The sequence below is a fragment of the Neovison vison genome, chromosome 5, assembly GCF_020171115.1.
Source record: "Neovison vison isolate M4711 chromosome 5, ASM_NN_V1, whole genome shotgun sequence".
Classification (NCBI taxonomy): Eukaryota; Metazoa; Chordata; class Mammalia; order Carnivora; family Mustelidae; genus Neogale; species Neogale vison.
The window spans coordinates 57,640,419-57,655,798 of record NC_058095.1 but is presented as its reverse complement, the minus strand read 5'-3'; the positions used below and the strand labels follow the sequence as shown (position 1 = coordinate 57,655,798).

The following is a 15,380-nucleotide window of genomic DNA, read 5'->3' as shown; positions in this document are numbered from 1 at the left end:
AGAGAAGGAAGCAGCTCGACAGAGCTTCCCCTTTCTCCTCCTTCCCCGAAGCCCCCACCCAAGCCTCCCCCCGGCTCCGCCCACCCCTCCTGCGGGGCCGAGGCCGCGCTTCCGCTCCCCGGGACACGACCGCACCTGACTCCCGGGGGGTCGGTGGCGCTCGGGGCCCCTCCGGCCGCGGCCGTCCACCCGCGGGGCCTGTCCCTTCCAGGACCGACGCGCTCCACCCTGGGGCCGCGGCTCAGGCGCTGCGCTGGGCCAGCGGGGCTCGGAGGATGCGTGGGCCCGCTGGCCCCTCGCCCGCGCGCCCCGGCCGCCAGGTGGCACTAGAGACCCGCTGGGCGCCCCGCCCCGCCCCCAGCCCCACCTCGCATGGCTACGCCCCACCCGCCTGACCCCGCCCCCGACCCGCCCCCCGGCCGCAGTAGGAGCGCAGCCCGGGCGGGTGCTGAGACTCGCCGTGCGGATCCTGCCCGGCGCGGTGGTCCGGACCGCACGCGAGCCGCGGGGAGTCGCCGCTGGAGGGCTCGGGGCCCGGCGGGGACTGCAGGTGCGTGGCCGGGCGGGCGGTGAGGGCGCGCGGGGAGGTGCGGGGAGAGGAGCGTGGGCACCGTCGGGGAGCAGTGGGCTCTGAGAGCGGTGTCCGCCGCGGGCGGGCTGGGCAGTCCTGCTGTATCCGGGCCCGGGGACACGCGAGGCCGCGACGCGACCGTCCCGGTACTCCCGGAGACAGAAGGGGCGCCCCGGGGGGGACACTGTCGAACGCCGGGGCCGTGCGTGTGGCCGCGTCCTCCCTCCTCCCTCGAAGACCGGCCCGAGTGGGGGTCAGGAGCCCGCGTCGCTCCGCCTGGGGACGGTCGCGATGAGCGTGGGCGTCGCCGCCAGGACCCGAGCGTCGCGGGGGTGCCCCGGCTCCGGCCGCACTTCTGCAGCACCGCTCGTGGGCGCGGTGGCAGGAGCCGTGTTTACACCCGGGTGTCCCCGCGTGAGTCTGCGGGTGCGTGCGTGCAGGTGTGTGCGCCCGCGCGCTGGCCCAGCCCAGGCCCCGGGAGTAAATTAGCGAGAGGTGCAGGTCAGCAGGAGGAAGGCCGTGGTTGGATGGTTCGGAGGGAAAAGGAACGCGAGATGAAAGCTGCAGGATGTGGTATCAAGTGAGTGAAAAGCCTCAGAGCAGAGCGGAGGGGTGGGTTTGGGCGAAATGAGGGCTAAAAGTAGGCCAGGTCTGCCCGGAAGGCCCCTTTCTGGATCACGCCACCTTCCTCCCTCCGGTGGTCGCTGCATCTTGTCGCCAGCATCTTTTCCTGGCCTGGGCCACCTGGTGAGGCGCTGGTTCCCAGAGCTTGTCACAGCACACAGCCCCCAGGCCCCAGACCCGTTCTTCGGGAGGCGCGGGAGCGGGGGCGAGGTCTGCAATCTGTAGTTTTCTAAAAATTGAATAAGCTCCTTTAGGGAGGCGCTGGAGCCATTGGTGGGGAACCCTGTGCCATGTGGAAAGGAGACTTGAGCTGCCGCCCCCCGGGTGTCTTGCTGTGTGACCTTGAGCATCTTCTGCCCCTCCCCCACGCAGCCCTGTTGCCCTCTCTGTAAAATGGGCTCTAACAGTGGCCTCCCCAGGGCTGTGGGGAGATTCCATGAGAAAAGTGTGACAATTCGAGCTGCACATGGAGCTGCTTCCTGGGTGTTTGCAGAACACCAGTATGCAGATCAGGAGCTTCCCTGCTTCCTCAGCGGGCCCACCGCCCTGTGCATTCAGGAAGACAAAGAAGGTTTCCAATGGTCAACCTCTCTTTTCCTGGGTACCCTCTCTTTTCAGGAGACCCTTCCTTACCTTTTGAAGCATAAGCACCCAGGACTGTAGGGACAGGCAGGCTTGGGGTCTTTGTATGCTGGGCCTCATTGGGATTTTAAGTACCCCCCTCCCCAACATCTCCAGCTTAAGAGGGAGATGATTATCTTCTGTCCCCAAGTCCTTGCTGACTCTGCCTTCGTTCCAAGAGGCTCACCCAGTGGGCTCACCTGGCCAGCCCTGTGGGATCGCTGGGAGCCAGAGTCTTGCTTGGCTCAGCTGTGGGTGGGCTCAAGGTCTGGATCACAGCGTCTTAAGAGAGGAAACTTCTAGAGAGGCCAGATAGTGATAAGCAGTCACTCAGGGGAGCGTCTGGTGTAGATGTGTATGGGAGGGAACACAGAAGGGGTTACACTGACTTGTCCCCAAGGGAAGATGAGATGTTCCTAGAGCAAACACATATGATGTGTTAGGATAGTCTGGGGATTGAAGACATACGTGTTTTTATATATATATATTTTTATAAAGATTTTATTTATTTATTTGACAGAGAGAAATCACAAGCAGATGGAGAGGCAGGCAGAGAGAGAGAGAGGGAAGCAGGCTCCCTGCTGAGCAGAGAGCCCGATGCGGGACTCGATCCCAGGACCCTGAGATCATGACCTGAGCCGAAGGCAGCGGCTTAACCCACTGAGCCACCCAGGCGTACATTTTAATGACTTGAAAATCAAGATGCAGCTTACCTTGACAACGGACAGCAATATTTCTTTTTTGGCAATGCACAGAATAGTGATTTTGGGGGCATGAGTGGTGGCCCACCATGGGTCTTTCCTGTTTGCTTCCAGGCTCATGGCCGGGTTCTGGATAACCAGGGGTTTCAGTGAGGTGCCTTCTGGATAAGGGCGATAGAGCTGTAGCATGGTGGGGGCTGAGTGTGAGGACACAGTGGGTGACTGGTGGTGGCTCAGAGCTCTTTCTCGGGTCTGGTGGGTTGGGGCAGTTGTTTCCAGCTTTACACCAGCTCCCTGCTCAGCTTTGCTCCTATGGCCATGATCACATAAGGCAACAAATCGGAGTAAGAGTTTTGACTGTGAACCCTTCAGACCTGCCACCACACCCTGGAGAAGGCTTGTACTCCTTGGCATGGCTAGCCAGGTCTCCCACCAGCCAACTCAGGGCCACCCTGCTGCTGTCTCTCCGGAGGCTCGGGCAAACCCCAGTGCCTTTGTACCCGCTCTTCCTTCTCCGTATATTGCTCTTCCCTTCCTCTGCCGCCCAGTGGACTGTGACTCCATCCCCCCATTCAAACCTCATCATCTTTGACGTCTTTTCTTCCACTGGCTCTCCACTCCCCAGCCCTGGCTACCCCCCCGTCCTCCCCACACCTTGTGTGTCCTTCTGCCGGACCACCAACCATTCTGGCCTACAGTGTCTGACCAGCAGCGTGTTGGCTTGCTCACCTGAGCCACCTGACCCTCTGTGTGGCTGTTAAGCTGTCACCGTGAACCCCCCGCTCCGCTCCCCAAGATGTCAGAGGCCTGAAGTCCGTGCAGGCCAATAATGGGAGTTGCCTGCCTGCAGGAGGGTGGGGTCAGGAGGGAGGGGTGTGCTTTTCATTTTCGTGTCCTCTGGAGTCTTCTCCCTGCTGTTGTTGACCCAGGCAAATGAGGCTGTGTGGTTTCCTTGTTGGGGGCAGGGGCTGGGGTGTGAGGGCAGAAGGTGGCGTCTGGGCTTCTGCCTCCCATACTTGGTTGGCCTTGTTCCTGCCAGTCTCTTGCACCTCCAGGTACATGACTTTGGGTCCATCCGCACACGTCCCTGGGGATGTCCGTTCTCATCTGCATGGAGGCGTGTGACGGGTGTGTAACAGGTGCTCTCTGCAGTCCTTTCCTGAGCTCCCACCTTCCTTTCCCTGGCTCAGCACATTTCTTCACGGAACACCTTCTGTTTGCCGGGCAGGGGCTGGGCTCCCTCTAGGCGTCCCGAGCCACCCTGTGTCCTGCCCTCGTGTGATTCGTCAGGTGGCCGGGACTTCGACCCGCTTCCCATCATCACAATGGTGAGAATTAGCAGGGCCTGTGATTTTACACAAAGGGAGCTCCCCTGTAGCTTGGGGGGGGGGGGTGAAGGAAAGGCTTTCCTAGTGAAGTTCTATTCACCGTGAGACCCAAGAGATCCAAGGCAGAGAGACACAGGAATGCGGATCACAGCAATCCCTGCCCTTAGGCAGGTCGCTGGGCCCAGGCATAGCTGTGCAGCGTAGAGCAGGCGCTCAGCCCTTGAGGCCATCAGTGCTATTACTGGTGCTTCCCTTTTCCTCTGCCCTGACCATCAGCAGGGAGCATGTGTCACCGCTGTCTCCGTGGGCTTCTGGCAGGAGGCCTCCGCCTCCATAGCCCAGCAGCAACGGGAGCCCCTGTGCGCCACTGTCCGCTGGGCTTGCGTTCTGTCCCTTTCCGGAGCCACTGCCCTTACAGAGTTAAGAAAGGTTGGTTTTCTGCTATCCGGTCACCCTCCTCCCCCACATTCTCCTTGTCCACCCAGAACCATGAAGTCCGTGTGCGTCCACTTACATATATAATTTCCCTCCCTCTCTCTTTCAAAGTTTTCCATAAATGGTCAGGCTCAGGGCACCTGGGTGACTCAGTCGGTGATGTGTCTGCCTTTGGCTCAGGTCATGATCTCAGGGTCCTGGGATTGAGTCCCACATCGGGCTCCCTGTTCAGTGGGAAGCTTGCTTCTCCCTCTGCCTGCCCCTCTCCCTTCTTGTGCTCTCTCTCTCTGATAAATAAATAAAATCTTAAAAAAACCCAAATGTGTGTGGTGGGTGTGGGTACAGGGGGTGAACTTCCTGACCGTTCTCTCCACCCCCCTCCCCCCACCCACCATGCTTATGCTTTCTGAATTTCTCATCAAGTCTTGAATTCAGGCCATTTTCAAGATGACAAAAGAGCGTCACTTTTGCTAACGACGTCCTTACAAGAAGCCCTCTGCTCCGTCCTGGCCAGTGCTGCAGATGGTCCCGGCTCCCGGAGTGCCCAGGGACCGGCCCGAGCCCGGGGCTTTGTTTCTCTGATTCGTGGGTCCGGTCAAGTGTCCCACCTCAAGGAGGTTTCCTTCAGTTCCTCATGACTAAGGACTTTTGGAAGCATGAATGGGAGGGAAGTCTATAGAATACTTCCCTCTGCGTCTACCAGGATGCTCTTGTAGCCTTTTCCCTTGCTGGAGGTTTGTGTCACACATGATGTCATTAGCTCCTTGGATTGAGCCCGTCCTGCATTTCTAGAGCAAACTCTGTCTGTCTGGTCAAGGTATTTTATTCTTTCCAAGCAGTGCCAGGTTTGACTTGCTCGGAACCTCTTTCGGACTTTGGCATCCTGACTCCTGAGTAAGGTCGACCCCCCCTCATCCCTCTCTGTCCTGCTGTCCTCACGGGTGGAGTGAAGGCTCTGCCAAGTGATTTTGGGATAGACTCATCTCTTGTACCCCGGGGCTGGCAGCTCTGGTCTTTAGTCCCTCTGCTCTCGCATCCTGGCCTCTGGGGGTTGTCATCCCCTCTTCGTCTCCCTTCCTGAGCCTTCCACACACATATCTGTGCTCCCGGCTTTGATTCTTGGCCTCTAGCAGTCAGCCACGAATTCCAAGCCCTTGCTTCCCGTGCTCTTTAGCAACGGGGTAGCCCCGTTCCACTCAAGGGGCCGTGTCTGCCGGGGATGCTGAGAAACCATGTCCTACGCAGATGCAGGTAGCCAAGACGGTGATGACGTCATGCCAAAGAGACCGAGAGGCTCTCCTCGAAGAAGAGGGCCCCAGGGACAAGTCGTATCTATCTCCACATGTTCGGAGGGCAGTGTCCTGAGGAAAAGGCGAAGGCAGCCTGCTCTGTGAGGGCCGGTCCTCAGGAAGCCAAAAATAAGACCTAAACAGGCCTCAAGTTGGGTGCAGGGAACATCGTGGACAAATTCAGAGCAGATCAACAACAGACTGGGTGGCCTTGCGGTAATGAGTTCCCTGTCAGGGGGAAGCATTCAGGGGAAATACATGTCCTGTGTAGACAGGACTGCCGTGAGAAAGGAGGCCAAGGCTGCTCTGTTCCCAGGTCTCTAGTTCTCCAAATCCTAGCGGCTGTGTCTGACGGGTTGAATACAGATCAGTAGTTCTGAGAATGGAATTTGAATTTAAGGAGTTCGGTGGCCTTGAACAGACAAAATCCCGACGTTGCCCAGTTCCCCCACAAATCCCACAGCCTGTTCCTCCCAAGCAAGGCCGCTTTGGGGGTCAGAAAAGTGTAGCCATCCAGGGCAGGAGACCCTCGCCCACACCCTGTGCTGAAGCATGGGCTTTTGTGGGAGGGTCTATCTTGTTCTTAGCTCCTTCCAACAGCTGGGGAAGGACACCCATCAAGCCCTACGTGGAGGGTCACCTTCCTGGGCGGGTGCCACGTTCAGACCCTGGCTGTGCCATGCCTCCTTCCACCCAGCCTTCTCTATAGGATGGCTCCCTCCAAGGTCACTGGCAGCTGCCTGATGGTGAATTCCAGTGGCTGCGTCCCAGCTGGTAGGGCTCCCGGGAGTTTCCGAGACCCCTGATGCCTACAGCTCCCCTGGAGCTTTCTCTCTTCCCACCCGCACCTCCTTTCCCAGCCATCCCCGGGCACGTCCGTGTCCCTCTCCTGCAGGTGTATGTCCAAGCCCAGGCCTGCTGTTCGCACTATGTCAAGCTCACCCCCTGTCAGGAGCCCAGCTCCTCACCCACAAAGTGGGCTTCCTCTGCGGACTTCCCCATTCTTGTCTCTGCTGACAACAGCCTCCCAGACATGAAACCTTGGAGTCACCTCTGGGTCCTCCCTCCATCTTCCCGTTCTCCGCTCCCCGGCCCACGTCATGGCACCGCCTGGGGTCCTGGCCTCTCTCACTTCCCCACTGCGCGCTCTGCCACACGCCATTCAGCTTTTGTTCCTCACAGTCCCGCCCGTGGGCCTTCCTTGCTCTGGCAGCAGACTCTTCCTACAAAAACCCCTTCACCACCAGGCTCGGAAGCTTCTGGAAGCCTCTGGGGACGCCCTGCCTCACAGGAAAAGCCCAGAGTCCTTGGTGGACATTCAGATGTCAACCCCAAGTCCGGCTCTTGGATTCTTTCCCCCTGAACACGCACCCCTTCCTCTGGCCAGGCTGCCAGCCTCAGTTTCTCCAGTACCTAATGTGCATTCTTGCCTCTCCCCTATCTTCCCAATGAGGAGACACCCCCCCCCCCAGCTGTCATGTTCAGCCCCTTCTCCCCAGTGTCCAGCGGGCCAGGATTTGGCATGCTCTGTCCGTGTTGGCCAGTTGAGCCGCTGCACAGAGGAAGCCTGGGGCCCCAGCCTTGGGTGACAGGTGATTAACACCCCCATCTGAGATCTCGTGGGGTTCAGTCCTCCCGCGACCCAGGGACTGCACCCTCCAGGCACTGCACTGGATTCTGTAGTGCATCCGAAGGAGCAAAAATACTGTGTCTTTGCCCTCCTGGACGACAAGGCAGATGTCCCCTTCTGGGGGGGTTCGTCCAGGCCCCAGGGGCCCCGGCAAACCTCACGTGCAGAGAGCCCTCTCCTTGGGAACCTGCGTCCGCCCTCCATGTGAGTCAGACATAAGACAAGCCGTTCTGGAAGTCTGACGGTGGGGAAGCCCCGGGGAGCCAGCCCCACGCAAGTCACTCCCAGACCTGGGGCCACTTCTCTACAGGGACCTAGGGAAGTCAAGTGTCTGTTTGCAACACGATGTTTACAAGATAAAGGAGCTTCCTGTCCTGCCTGCTGGCGGGCTGTGGGGCAATCAGGAGCCCCGTTTTCAGGGGGGAGAAATGCTGGGAGGATTTCTGGCGATTCTGCAACCTTCCCCAGGGGGGCCCGGCCGTGCTGACCCTGGAGGAGGCCTAGGGAGGCATAGAACTCAAGTTTTTAAATCGACAGAAAGTCAAATACTACCAGTAACTGATATTAGTTTGCATATCGCCCTTTATGGCTTATAAAGCATTGTTCTTGATCCTGGGTCTGCTAGTCGAGGAGGAACCCTTTAGAGACTCCCCTCGGTCACTCCCAAGCAGGGGGATGGGTTGGAGCAAGCAACGGATGACGAGGTTCGGGTTTTCTTCCCTTTCTTTTTTTTTCTCCCACCTTTGAAAGGGAGTAATGCTTTGGAGAGGAAAGAGAGATTTCTGGGGAGGAGAAAGCAGTGGGAAAGACTCCCCAGGAGAGAGAACCCGCCTATCCCGATCCTTCCAACTTGGGCAGTGACACCACTGCCCCTGCCCCCCGAGAGAAGGGCCGAGGGGGCTGAGACTGGCCTTGTCTGCCTCCTCAAACATTTGTGCCAGTGGCCCTGGGCACCCCCTCGCAGCCTGGGACCATCCACAGAAGAGCACAAGGGGCTTGCGTCCAGGATTCCTTACTGTGCCTGCGACCCTACAGTAGCATCTGGATGGGTCTGTTAAGGTGCCCTGGACTCTGGTGGCCCTGGGGATAGGAATATTCTGGCATTCCCTCTCTAGCAAGCAGGTGATCAGAGATGGGGCTCACCACAGCCACCTGACTTCTCGTGCCCCGAAGATGTTTTCTGCAGTGAATTCTTCCTCCAAATCCATGAGCTGGCCAGCAGCAGGGCAGAAGTACAGACGACTCCCGTGACGTCACATCGGCCTGCAGGGCATGGCGTGATGATACTGGTTTGGGGATAAGGTGCTCTAATACACAAAGGAAGGACGAAAAGCAAGGGTATGACTTTGAAAGAAATTGGTCATAAAACCCCTACATTAGAGAGGCAGAAGTTGGCCGAGGGAGGTGATTTGAGGGCGTGGCCTTGGGGAGGGTCCAGAAAACATATTTCTTAGCTAGTGATGCTAAGGAGCTCAGGCCTGTGCAGTGCTAGCTGTATGGGGTTGGGAGAAGACTAGAAGGTTCTAGAAGATTCCCAAGTCAGCTGGAAAAACAAGGTGCTGGGACTTGTGGGAGATGGCAGAAGCAGGCCCTCAAGACTGCATGGCCCTATGTTGGAGGCTGTGGATAAAGAAGGAGGTGCCACCCACTCTCCATTCTCCTGTTCTCCCCCTGGCCCAAGGCATTGTGCAGCATTGCCCCAAGGTGGGTGGAGAATGCCCCTTCTTGGACCAAGGTTCCTTCTGTCGGCTCCCCATCAGGGCTCCCGTACGGGCTCTGTTGAAGGGATTGGGTTGGGACAGTCTCACCTCGGGTCCACTGCTCAGCCTCTCAGAGTCCGATTTCCCCCCTGTCTTCCTCCCCATTCAGTGCTTTCAAAGATCAGGGATTACTCATTGCCTGTTACTCCTACAGCGTGCCCAGTGCATGGAGGCGGCAACAGGATTATCATTTTTTTAAAATAAAGACTTAATTCTTGAGAGCAATTTCAGGTTTGCAACAAAATTGGGAAGAAGGTGCAGAGATTTCCTGTATAATCCCTCCCTCCCCCCCGCCCAACACATGCATAGTTTCCTTTGTTCTCAGCATCATCCACTGGATAGTACCTTTTTATTCAAGGATGAACCTCTGTTGACACATCACAGTCACCCTCAAATGCCTCAGGGTTCACTCCTGGTGTTGGGCTTTTTTTGAGTTCTGGTAAATGTATAGTGACCCATAGCCATCACTGTAATCTTACACGGAGCATTTTGAATGTCCTAGAATTCCTCTGTACCCTGCCTATTTATTTCTTCCTTTTCTGCCACCCCAGGAAATCACTGATCTTTATTGTCTTCATAGGTATGCCTTGGGAATGTAATTGTTCACAAAACCATCCGATCTCATTTCGGGAGGACAAGTTTTGTTAGTCTAGGCTGTATTTGTGTGGTCCTGTCTACCCAACCAGTAGGAGAGTCTCTCAAAACCATACCCTCTGAACTTGAATTGCTTCAGTATTAGCTGGCCAACCCAGTTTGCTCCAAAGAATGGTTGACCTTTACATAAGTCAGTCCCTGTGGGGGATACACAGAGATGGGCTTGCTGTAGAGGAGGTGTATGCTCTCATGTAATAGGCTGAGCATAAGCCATCCAGACTTTATGTGACAGGTTCGTAGGTTGGGAACCTGTGCTCCTTCCATCTTGTTGATCTGCCTGCCTGAATATGTGGCTTTCATCTCATGGTGCATAATGGCTGCCTAGCAATGGCCATCATATCTGCATTCCAGCTAGCAAGAGGAAGAAAGGGAAGGAAGGAGGCATGCCTCTTCCTTTCAAAGGCACGATGTAGAAATTGCATTCTTCAATATATACCTGTATTGATGGCCAGAATATTGCCACATGGCCACACTTCACTACAAGAGAATCTGGGAAATGTAATCTAAAATATCCAAACATTATATTATTATAGAAGAAAGAAAAAAGGATGTAGGAGGACAATTAGGAGTCTCACCCACGTTTGGACCCCACTAGTTTGAGGTCTTTCTGAATCTTCTCTGTGTGGCAAGCATGCCTTCTGAGCTCTTTTGAAAACCCTTAAAAAATGGCACTCTAGGGCGCCTGGGTGGCTCAGTGGGTTAAGCCGCTGCCTTCGGCTCAGGTCATGATCTCAGGGTCCTGGGATCGAGTCCCGCATCAGGCTCTCTGCTCAGCAGGGAGCCTGCTTCCCTCTCTCTCTCTCTGCCTGCCTCTCCGTCTACTTGTGATTTCTCTCTGTCAAATAAATAAATAAAATCTTTAAAAAAAAATGGCACTCTATCAAAAGCTGGAATCTACCCTAATGTCCATTTACAGATGAAGGGTGGATACAATGTGGCATATACATGCGATGGGATATTACTCAGCCTCAAAAAGGAGTAAAATTCTGACATGTTCCAGTATAGATGAGCCTTAAAGACTTTATATGAGGTGAAATAAGCCTGTCACAAAAGAAGCTGTATGGTATGATTCCCCGTATATGAGGATCCCAGAGTCATCAAACTCAGAGGGACAGAAAGACGACCAGTAGTTACTAGCAGCTGGGGAATAGGAAGAGGGGAATTGGGGAGTTAGCATTTCACGGATGTGGAGTGTCCATTTGGGAAGATGAAGTTCTGGAGACAGATGACGGTGGTGCCGATATGACGATGTAAATGTCCTTATGCTGCTGAGCTGTGTGTTGAAAAATGGCATGCTTTCAAGGGCGAAAACAGATGCAGATGCAGATCCTCAACACCCTTTTAGTTTGGTTAGTGAGCCAATGGGGAATCCCTCTGTGTCCTCCTTCAGCTCGTGCTTTTCCACATTCTCACAAGGCTCCTGCAGGACTTGCTCAAATCCAGAGATGCTGCTTTCAAGTATTTTCTTGTATTACTGCTGGTGAAGCCATTCCAGCCCCTGGAGATCCCCGGGTCCTCTCCTGGGTGCTCCCAAACTGCCTTTGATGGCATGCAGAGAGCTCTGTCAGGGGGCTGGCCGGCTCAGAGATTGTGGCTCCCAAGATCCTATGCTTTTGATATTCTCTGAAATTGCAACAGTCATTTCTAGGGTCTGTTTCTGTCTTTGTCTATCTTGCTCTCTATTTTCTCTTGCTCATCTTTCATTTTCTTTAATTCTTTAAAGATGATCGATAGCAGTCCCCTTTCACAGACTCTGGTTTCCTTATGACTTGGAGATGTGTTTGTCCTCGTCTGCGATTCTCAGCTCCTTTTTAAGCAGCAAACTCTCTATATGACTTCAGAGCCCTCTGTGGCAGGTGTCTCTCCCCTGGTCTCTCCCTCACCCCTTCGTTGGTGTGGTCATCTGAATCCCAAGGCTGATATGTCACGTGCTGGTTGAAGATTTGACAATGGCCACACAAGACCCTTGAATAAACCTTTAACACCTAGCCTGCTATCCAAGGCCATTCCCATCTGCCACCCCAGCCCATGAGGCAACATTTCCCAGTGTGCCCTGTGTCATACTTTATCCTCCAGTGGAGATGGTCTCCTGCCCTTCTTTAAAGGAATCATGTTTTCTCATGGCTTTTGCCTCCATCCATCTTTCCACAGCTGTGCCTGAATCCCAGGGCAGTTGTTCCTTCCTGAAGAGTTGTCTGGGAATTACCCTTTCCGAGAGGCATTCTCCTGCCACCAAGTTCCTATTGCACCTGTCTGGTGTTACCCTCCGCTGGATGTCTCACACATTGGGTACAGTCCAGTAGGAATGGTGCTGCTCTGAACTTTGTGCTGTGTGTCCTTTGAGTAAAGGTCTGGGAGTGGAATTGCTGTGTCATGGGCCAGCACAGGTCACACTTGAGTGGGTACTGGTAACTGGCTTTCCATTTGATAAGCAGCTGTCCTGATTTCACCCTCTCCACCTGCGGCCATGAGGCTTCAAGGTGCTTCACATCCTCACAAACAGGGTTTTCTGTGTTTTTCATTTGGGCCATTCTGGTGGGTATGTGGCGGTATTGCATCATGGTTTGAATTTGCATTTCCCTTGTGACTAATGAAATTGAGTACCTTTTCAAGTTTATTGGCCATTTGGAGAGCCTCTTTCATGAGAGAGAGAGTCAATTAAGTCTCGTGCCTGTTTTTCTAGTGATTTCTGCCTGGTTTGTGTTTATCATTGTTGTTGTTGGTGGTTCTATCGCTGTGCATGGTGACCTCTCAGGATCCCATCTTCCCATCTGACCACAAGCTCCTTGAGCTTTCTGGATCCCCAGTGCCTACTAAGACCCACCCATAGCAGACCCTGAACACATGCTTGCTGTTGGTTAAGTAAGCTCTCTTTGATCCCTACTTTCCAATAGGATGACCATTCTCTTTGAGAAAGTGATGGAGGAAGTAGGCAGGTGAGTGGTTCTCCTTTCTCTAGATCACCTGTAACTACTGCCCCACCAGCCCAGAGTGGCTAGCCTTATCCCCAGGCTGGGGTTATTCTGAAAATAACTCTACAGACCCTTTTTGGTGTCCTTGGTGCTTTTCACAAGCCTTCCTTTCCTGACATGCTCACTCCTGCTCTCCTGTGTTCATTCTGTCTTGGGGACCTCCCTTCTGTCTTTGACATACATCCTAGGAATCATGCTTCCAAAATGTCAGATGATCAGAGGAATGACAGTTTATTAGCTGGCTTGATTTTAACCTAAGGAAACATTCCAACTGCTGTGCAGGGGGAGCACACCACCATCCCAGGGCCCTGCTGTGGATCTCAGGTTGATGATTCACACAAGAAAAGTGGCATCCATATCTCAGTCACGTGAGTTCTGCGTGATCCCCTGTCCATCTCTCTTCTTTTGTCATCCCTGAAATCTCTTTACCCTTCCCTCTTCCCATTCATCATGTATTCGTTCATCCAGCAAATATGTGCCAGGCACTCTTCTAGGCCCTTGTGGGGCTGGAGGAAAAGGACAGGCAGCAAGTATGATAAATAACAAGTAATATGTATGGTGTGTCTGTTGGTGGTAAGAGGTGGGGAAAATAAAACAGGGTGTGCCAGGGGTGGGGTTTGCCCAAAGCTCTCCTTGAGAACATAACATAAACACCGGGCAGAGGGGAGGGAATGAGCCTGGCAGACATCTGGGAGAAGAGCACTCCAGGCAGAGGAAGCAGCAAGTGCAAAGGTCCTGGGGCAGGAGCATGCCTGGTGTGTTGGCTGTGGTCATTCGAGCCCCTGGGAGGTGGCACCTTCCAGGCTGGCACCAGCAGAGTTCAGTATCTGAAACAAAGGGCAACATATTAGTCATGTTTAGATCTACCACAGCATCGAGCAAAATATCTTGTGGTCTCAATTGCTTGATAAGGGAAGTTTTTCTTTGAGTGAATGAATTTAGGTCGGACACCCACTAAGGGCTTCCTCCTGTCATGGCAACCTCCAGGGGCTGGTCAGGTCTCTTGCTCGACTGCTCCAAGCACCAAGCGCAAGGCTTCCAGCCAACGAGGCAGGAAGGCTCCACTCTATGACCTAGCTCAAGAAGCCACACGCTGTCGCATCTGCTGTCATCAGTCAGTTGAAGCAGTCACACACCCACTCAGGCTCCACGTCTTGATGGGCGAGGGACAAGCCTGCACCATGGAAGAGGCTATGGGATGGGAGATGGGGTGACCCCATCTTGGGAAAATACAGCCTCGTCATGTCCCTTCCATTTCCCTGGGGAAGAATTCTCATTTTGTGTTGTCATGGGCTGTGGAGGAATTTCACGTATTTCCTGGGCACCCCAGCCAGCATAATCTCCCAGGCAAAGGTGGTTGCTGAGACCAGTGCCCCCCTCCACGGCTGCCCACCCCTAGGCCCCAGGGATGAGGCCCCCCCCACCCCCAGGCATGGGGATACTGGGGAGTCAGGCACAGATCTTGTGCTCTGCAAAGTACGTGCGCCCCTGGGGTGTGGCCGACGAATCTTGGGTCATTGTTATGTTTTGGCTCAGTGTGGTAATGGTGTCTTCGGGTTGGAGAATGCAGTTCAGTCTAACATTTAACAGTGACTTGTCATGGTATCTGCAACCAGCAGCTAACTTTCAAATGGTTCAGCAAAAGTTGTGTGTGTGTGTGTGTGTGTGTGTGTGGTCAAACTAAGGATTACTCTGTTCCCCGGTTTAGCAGCCAAAGAAGAGTAAGGTCAAAGGCCGATAGAGGTGGGGCACCCCTGCCTGCCTTCCATCCGTGACTCCCACCCACAGGCTGATTCTGACCCCACTGGGGCTGCTGGGGGGCTCATCGGTCCACAGGCTGGATCTGTGCGAGCCTTGCACAGATCTGTGTAGGGCTTGCCTCTGGCCTGAATGGGTGATGCGAGGTTGCTCAGTGTCTCTGCCCACGCAGACCCCCTCCTCTCGCTGCAACGGCTGTCCAGGAAGGAGGCTTCTATCCGCTCAGGGCCTGGGGCATCAGCTGTGGGTGAGCCACAGGAGTAGGCAGAGGTGGCTGTGCTTAGGGGTAAGGAGGGAAGAGGGCTGGGTCGTGGGAAGGGGTGCCAGAGAGAGGCTCTCCAGGGGAAGCTGGGTTTTCGTGGAGCGGTGGGCAGGCAGGGGCAGGGTGTGCTTCCTGGGGAGGTGAGAAGGGGGCTGACCCTCAGCCCAGCTCTGGGGTCTGCACTTCCCTCTTAGGGGGCTTTCGAAAGAGCCCACGACCTCATGGGGGGATGGGGGAAACTTGAGTCCTGGGGAGCTTAGCCCTCCTGTAGGGGAAACTTGGCCCCACGGGGTCTCCCCGAAATCCCTGCACTACCAGCGTGGAAATCCTTAGAGAAATCGACAGGCCTGGGGAAGCCCGCCCATGTGACGCCCCCCACGTGACACCCCCCCCAACGGGTCTGCAAGGCCCTGGGGTCTTCCTGCAGAGAGGACGCCCCAGGGCTCCCGGCCCCTTGCCCCTGTGCACCACGGAGCTACAGCCCTCTCTGTCCCCCACATCCTGTGCCCCGGGGTGCATGGCGCTCTCGAAGCACAGGCCAGATGTGCAAATTCTGCGGCTGTGCCTGGGGCCGAGCACAGCATGGCTTGCTTTTCTTGGAAATCATTGGTGATTTGTTAGAAAAACAGGAAACTCTGGGGCTGCTGGTGTGCATTTTGACTTTTCTGTTTTTGTTTTCGAACTTCTTTCATCGGTCCCAGGTCTGGGACGTTTTCAGGGTACTTGTGGTCAACTCTGACCTTCAAGCCCCCTCCTCACTCCTCCCCACCCTTCC

At 55.1% G+C, this 15,380-nt stretch overlaps 1 protein-coding gene across 3 annotated transcripts in view; it reads left to right on the top strand.

Annotated features, from left to right (window-relative positions):
- The first annotated feature begins 499 nt into the window (after positions 1-499).
- PIK3R5 (phosphoinositide-3-kinase regulatory subunit 5) overlaps positions 500-15,380 on the top strand; it is a 64,257-nt gene continuing 49,376 nt past the window's right edge. For 2 of the 3 annotated variants that reach the window (XM_044249079.1, XM_044249077.1), the window contains exon 1: positions 1,082-1,151. The gene's annotated coding sequence lies outside the window, so the exon portion shown is untranslated. Of the gene's footprint in view, positions 551-1,081; positions 1,152-15,380 lie in introns of those variants that run through there. The other variant, XM_044249078.1, reaches the window with a different exon arrangement.